We start from the raw sequence: 6842 nt of genomic DNA on the forward strand, positions 1-6842 counted from the left end.
TGTGCTTTGGTACACATGGCGGAATTGCAAGCTGCTATTTTTGCAGTTTCGATTGCGAGGTCACGTGGATGGACTCGTCTCTCGATTGAAAGTGACTCGACTTACGTTATTCGAATTTTCTGTGCCCGTGCGCAGATCATTCCCTGGATAATGCGTGTGGATTGGTTAAATTGTTTAGATTCAATGACACATATTCAAGTGGTTGTCTCCCATGTGTTCCGTGAAGGAAATCAAGCGGGAGACGCTCTTGCTAATTACGGACGTCTGGCCTCAGATTTACAAATGTGGAATACCCTTCCAGACTTCTGCTTCCTTCTTGCTAGAGATAATGCTCTTGGTAGGGATATGTTTAGATTTTCTTAAAACATTCTTTGTACTGGTTTCATACTTTTTTCATCTCTTCATTTATATATTTGGTTCTTTGCCTTTTCGGGGGTACCAACCTGGTTGGGATTCCCATTGGGCTAGGTCCATATTTCAATAAAAAAAGTTTGTATTTTATTTACCAATTAATCTATTATTTGTTTAATTAGTGTACTATAATTTTTAGATAAATAATTAACTTGTAGTTTATTATTTTTTTGAAAGGAAAGTAGTTTATTTAATATTGATTTTTGAATGTGAGCCGCTCACTTTTTAAGGTGAAATTTTGCCCCCCTAAAATATTTGATTTCTACGCGCTATTCTTTCCACCCAAAAATATTTGGCTTCTCTAAATACAGTTCAAATTCAGACCATCGTTCATCGCTTCATACCATCCTTGATGGTCCAGATCTTTCTCTCACTTGGTTCCCCAAATTTCTTGTTTTACTGCAACCAAATTGTAGTTGTGTCCTTTCCCCCTATAATTCCCCTAAAAGCAAAGAAAGAAAAACCTAATCTCTCACCCGATCAAAGGATTCTGCATACTGAAAACGTCGACTAAAGCTCGGAAGAGCAAAAGGCGAGATGTAGGCCATCATGAAGTAACTGGATGTTTTTATGGGAGCCAATCCAAACGGGGATAGGAGTTAATCGCAAGTATTACGATCGTGGTCTTCTCTACTGCACGCTTCTCGAAACCCGCTTTCTCATGGACCAAGTTTTGCATTCAACCACTTATCTCATAGATTTCCTCTTCAATGTTGAAAAAAAGTAACCATGAAGGTGCAGATGGAGTCGGAGTACTTATAAAGATGTCGGTGTAGATATTGATGATGGTTATGAGCTTGTTAGAAGAATTGCAAAGATGTCACCTGGAATTGGAGGATTTGGGGGTCGTTTCCCTCTGGCTAATTATTTTCTGTTGTCTTTCGTGTTTTCTTTTACTTCAATTTTGCTAATTTGGGTTCATTGAATTATGGATTTCTGTGCCTTATGTCCGAATTATGTAGTATTAGATTGTTGTAAGGCTTTTATAGATCTAATTCGTGTTTTCTTTTACTTTAATTTTGCTAAGTTGGATGTTTCTACTATTGGTATGCACTTTGTTGTATGTTTGTTTCACACATTTAGGTAGCTTGAGTGCTCGAAAAGCACATTAACCTTGTACAAGAAAATAAATTTTGAATGGCTTATCGCACCTGATTCCTTTAGCCCATTATGGTTTAGAGATATTGCGTTTATTTATCACTTTGATACATGACAATAAGCATTAAGTTGATGCTAGCATTTGGGAAAGTAGTAATAAGGTTTAAGCTCTATTGGCTACTAGATGGGATAGACTTTAGATCAAGATATATGAGGCATTTAGATCGCTTGCAGTGTAGCTTTTTGGTGTTTTATTTTTTTTAGGCTTAATGTTTGTGAATAAGCTAGAATTCATTTGGGAAGATCAATGGAGTTTGATTAAGAATAAATGAAAACTTGGTTGCTAGTTTACTTGAAAAATAAGAGGAATGCCAAAAGTTTCACGAGTAGAAGACATCACATCCATATTCAAGGGGATTTCTTAAAGTATTTGATGCGGACATCTTTTCAACAAATTCCAAGTCCAGGTTAGGGAAGTAGCAAGGTAACAAATTTCGTCAGGTATGTGGGGAAAGTGATTCAGAAGAGGAGGAAGACACACTTAAAGTTCTAGTATATCTTTTTCTTTTAAGTGTATCTACCTGGGCGGATCTCTTAGACGGATCTCCTTTGATGGATCTCTCTGATGGATCTACGTTGACGGATCTCTCTGATGGATCTCCTTTGACAGATCTCCTTCGACGGATCTTCTTTGATGGATCTCTTCGGCGGATCTCCTTTGAAGGATCTCTTCGACGGATCTCCTTTGATGGATCTCTTCGATGGATCCCTTCGACGGATCTCCTTTGATGGATCTCTCCGATGGATCTCCTTTGACGGATCTCCTTTGATGGATCTCCTTTGACGGATCCCCCTCGACGGATCTCATCAACGGATCTCTTCGACGGATCTACTCTACGGATCTCTTCGATGGATTACTCAACGTATCTACTTCAGTGGATCTACTTCGATGTATCTCCTTTAAGCATCTACCTGGGCTGGTCTACTTCGACGTATTCTCCTCAAGTCTCTTCCTAGGCAGATCTACTTCAACCTATCTCCTTCAGGTATCTACTTGGATGGATCTACTTCGATGTGTCTACGTTGATATATCTCCTTCAGGTATCTACTTAGACGGATCTTCTTCGAGGTGTCTACGTTGATGTATCTCCTCCAGGTGTCTACTTGGGCGGATCTACTTCGATGTGTCTACGTTGATGTATCTCCTTCAGGTATCTAGTTGAGCGGACCTACTTCGACATATCTACATTGGCGTATCTACTCATCGACGTACCTACTTCCACTATCTACCTGAGTGGATCTACCTTGGCATATCTATTCATTGTATTTCTGTCGATGTATATCTACTTCGACGGATCTACCTATTGTATCTACTTCGAACCAGATTGGCGGATCTCACTCTACATTGAATCCTGGCAGATCATATTCAGATGTGGGCAATACGAACAACATGTGCACCTAATGGCGTATACCGGATGAATAACTGAGGCGGGTCCTAGAGATTACTTCCTTTACAAGGAGTGAACTTTCCTTCCTTGTTTACGGAAGGATAGTTGCAAGTTTTTCTTCCTTAAACAAGGAAGGATATACATTCTGCCTATTTAAGTTTTCTTTCCTTCACAAGGAAGAATTACACTTACCTAATTTACCCTTTATTTTCCTTCCTTAGTTGTTACCCTAGTAGGGGTAATTATGTCTTTAGTTTTCTTTAGGGGAGGTATTTAAACCCCCATCTTTGTAAGGATATACAAGTTTTTATCAATAAAATTATATATTCTCTTTGAGAGTGATTTCTAATTCCTTCAAGTTTAGCTTGTAAATCTGGGGGTTTCACGGCTCCTTCAAGTTTAGCTTGAGAATATATTTGGTAGTTCACGATTGAAAACTATCGCCCGTTACTCGATCTGTATCAGTATTAATACTAATTTTAAATATTTTCAATTAGATTTTAAGAATTGGGATAAGATGAAATTATTTATATTGATGCTCGTAATAAATATTGAAAAAATAGATTGAAAGGGACAGCGAGTTTAATATTCCAACGATTCTATTGCATCAACATACATGATTTTTTTTTTGAAGGCATAGTAAAATGTGTAGAAAAAAAAACAATCCTTTTATTATTGCATTGGAATGATTCTAATTTTATAGTATATAGTAATAGAAGAAGTCCACAATAATTAAGGGTAGTTAGTGGGAAACATCAAATCAATTTCTCTATGGCTTCTGAACCCAAAATTATTTAGAAACATCAATTTTATCCTATCATATAAAACATTCAAATGTACATTTCTCCTTATATAATAACCGTATGTAGTTGATCAATTCGGCCTTAATTAATTAATTATAACTAAGCCATCATTTGATAAAATTCATGAAAGTCAAGAACACCATTACTATCAATATAAAAAACACTGATCATAGCCACACATTCATCGTACGATTTCACATCTCCTAAACGATGAAACATCCTCTGTAATCCTTTAGGTGTAATACAACATGATCCTTTATCCATATCAAACATTTCAAAAGCTCTTCTCAAGTGTTCTTCTGTTGTCTCATTTCAGCCCTAAATTCCTTTTCATTAGCTTCATAAAATCATTAAAATCTAACAATTTATCTCCATCTGAATCAAGCTCTTCAATCACTTCTTCAACATCTTCATGTGAGCAAATTGACCCTAAGAAAGATCTCAGCTCAATCGCAGAGATCTTCTCATCGACGTCCCCGTCGAAGCGGCGAAATACCTCCTTTAGTTCTCTCTGGACGGCATGTCCAGCTTGTTGGTTGATGTTCTTAGGCTGGACATAAGAGAAGGTGAAGTTACAACTGATGAGGTTGAGATGGATCGGCTACACTTGAAACTCAGGCTAACATTTCTGTTCAGAAACCAGTTGGAAGAAGCTTTAGGGCTTTTGTCTTTTAGCATAATTTTTTTATATATCTATGGAAGATTCAGACAATGTACTATGTTGAAAGATTCAAGCAAATGCATGCTTAAATAGAGAGGGAAAAAAAGGAACTAAGGAGAAAAAAAACACTAAGGACTTTTTTGATTTTTCAATTTATGAGTATTATATTCATTTTTTTAATTGTATGCATTAAGTGCAAGGTTAACGACATACAAATAATATTCAGTTAAAAATATATGTGTAAGTTTCTCAATTTTTTAATAATATTTCAACAGCTGTTGATGTAGATGTATCATGACGTGTTTTCCTTGTCCAGATGGATGTTTAACAGTTTGTTCATAGCAAGCATAGAACAAAGACTGAAAAAGAATTAGTGTAACTTCTGAGACCTTTAAGCTATTCATGTCGTTATTAGAGTCTATATATAAGAATGGACTTGGTCTGTTTGCTTTAAAATAGTTTCCCCACTAGTCCAGGGGATGCAACAAAATGTGAAACTAAAATCAAATTTAATGAAAGAAATTAAAAAGAACAGATGTAAAATTTGCTTTTCTAATGTGAAATAAATAGTTTTTTAAGACGAAATTTAATGCATGTTCATATGCCCATATGAAATATTTGATTCTCCTTTTAGTTAATTATCTACAAGGATAGAAGCTAAATGTGATCTTATCTGCTGGATTATAAGGTTACCCTCTTCATTATTTCCATTAATCAATGAATTCCTATAACCCAAACTCTTACTTACAACACTTATTGCTTCTAGTGTCAGGTAATAAAATGTTTCAGGTTGTTTAGAAATAGGAGGAGTTGAAACCTTAATATCCCAACTTGAAATAGGAATGTCATCTACACCAAATCTTATCTTGTACTAGAACTAGAACTCGAACTCAAATTTGATTCCCCTAATCTGGGTATTAAACAGTAGGAAAGCTTGCCTCTTATTGAGTACTCGGTTGCAAGAAGCAGCAAAACCTCATGTTTGTAGTTCTCTTTTTTAACTATTTTTCTACTGGCATATCATGCATGATACAACACTTGTTATTTTCTACTCTCTGAAACATAAAATAAGCATGAAATAGATGGTTTGCCAAAAAGTCAGCTAAAAGGATTATCTTCAAAGCTCTTGATACTGCAGTTATTAGGAGAAATTGAAAAGATATCATATATAATTAACCTTGCAAATGACGCAGCATCATTTGAAACTTGTAACAGTGCATGTTTTTTTATAATTCAATCTTTTCCAATTCACTAGTTGAATTACGCTGAAGACTCCTCAACATTCCAGCTCCCACAGATGTAAACAACCAGAAAATTAAAGAACATAACCTTTTCTAGAAGCTTACCATGTTGCTATAAGCAATAAAGGTTGGTGAATGCCTGAAATAGAATTGAAACAAAAACCTTAGGATAGAAACTACAAAATCCCAAATGCATAGAAACAACAAGATTATGAAATCTCTAGAAGCATATAAACAAAGAGAAAATCCAAGAAACACAACAAATAAACTCATATGCATCTCAAAACAATTAATCAATAAATCCCCAATTTCCAACAGAAAAAACAGAGAAAGCATCTCAAACCCAAGCAAACCTCTAGAAAAACCGAGGTTGGGAAGAGATAGAATGGGAATGGACACAAAACTCCATAGCTTACCTTTGCTTGTGGATTCCCACCGATTAGAATGCCCTCAGAAGCTTAGACTCGTCCTAATAGAGTGGTTCAAAATCGCGAATCTGAGAGCAAGTAATTTGCGATCAGATACGACTTCATTTCAAAATCACCGTGAAGAATGCAGTGATAGCAGATCCCGTGCGGCTTGAGTGGTTCAAAATCGTGTGAGATGCGATAGCAGATTCGATTAGAAAGAGTAAGAAAATAACCTAATTGCTTATGGGCTTCTATATACTATCATTTAATTAAAGCCCATTGAGGCAGTTTTTAATTGAGCCACAATAAAAAAGGACCAAAAGTTCATTAGGGCAGTCAATCAAAGTGCTATAAAAAAGTCACTAAAACCCTTTTTTTTTGTAATGATAACATCCTCATTTTTAGGTTGTATCTGCTAGATTTCCATTGCCACCATACTGTTTGAGGAGTGACAATGACCTGACCCTTTATCGGAAAACTTACTAGTTTCCTAAGAGTAGAAATTTTTTGGTATTCAGTTAATAGATTATTTGATTGCTACTTCTTATCATAGTCTGCAAATTTTTGGGAAATTTCTACTTTATTTTTACTTACTTGTTTATAGATAAACAAAAACAAAAGTAGATCCAATTTGAATGGAAATAATTTGCATTAGGTATAATTTGTTTCTATTTTTGAAAACCACTTTTTGACTGTTAATTCTAAATAGACAATTAACAATAAAACGAATATCAAACACAACAAACAAGAACATGTGAACCAAACAGATC

The 6842-nt window shown here is 35.5% G+C and overlaps 1 pseudogene; it reads right to left on the bottom strand.

The window, feature by feature from the left end:
- Positions 1-3859: 3859 nt before the first annotated feature.
- On the bottom strand, positions 3860-4438 carry LOC136216876 (probable calcium-binding protein CML41; annotated as a pseudogene).
- Positions 4439-6842: the final 2404 nt, after the last annotated feature.

The sequence above is a fragment of the Euphorbia lathyris genome, chromosome 2 (genome assembly GCF_963576675.1).
Source record: "Euphorbia lathyris chromosome 2, ddEupLath1.1, whole genome shotgun sequence".
Classification (NCBI taxonomy): Eukaryota; Viridiplantae; Streptophyta; class Magnoliopsida; order Malpighiales; family Euphorbiaceae; genus Euphorbia; species Euphorbia lathyris.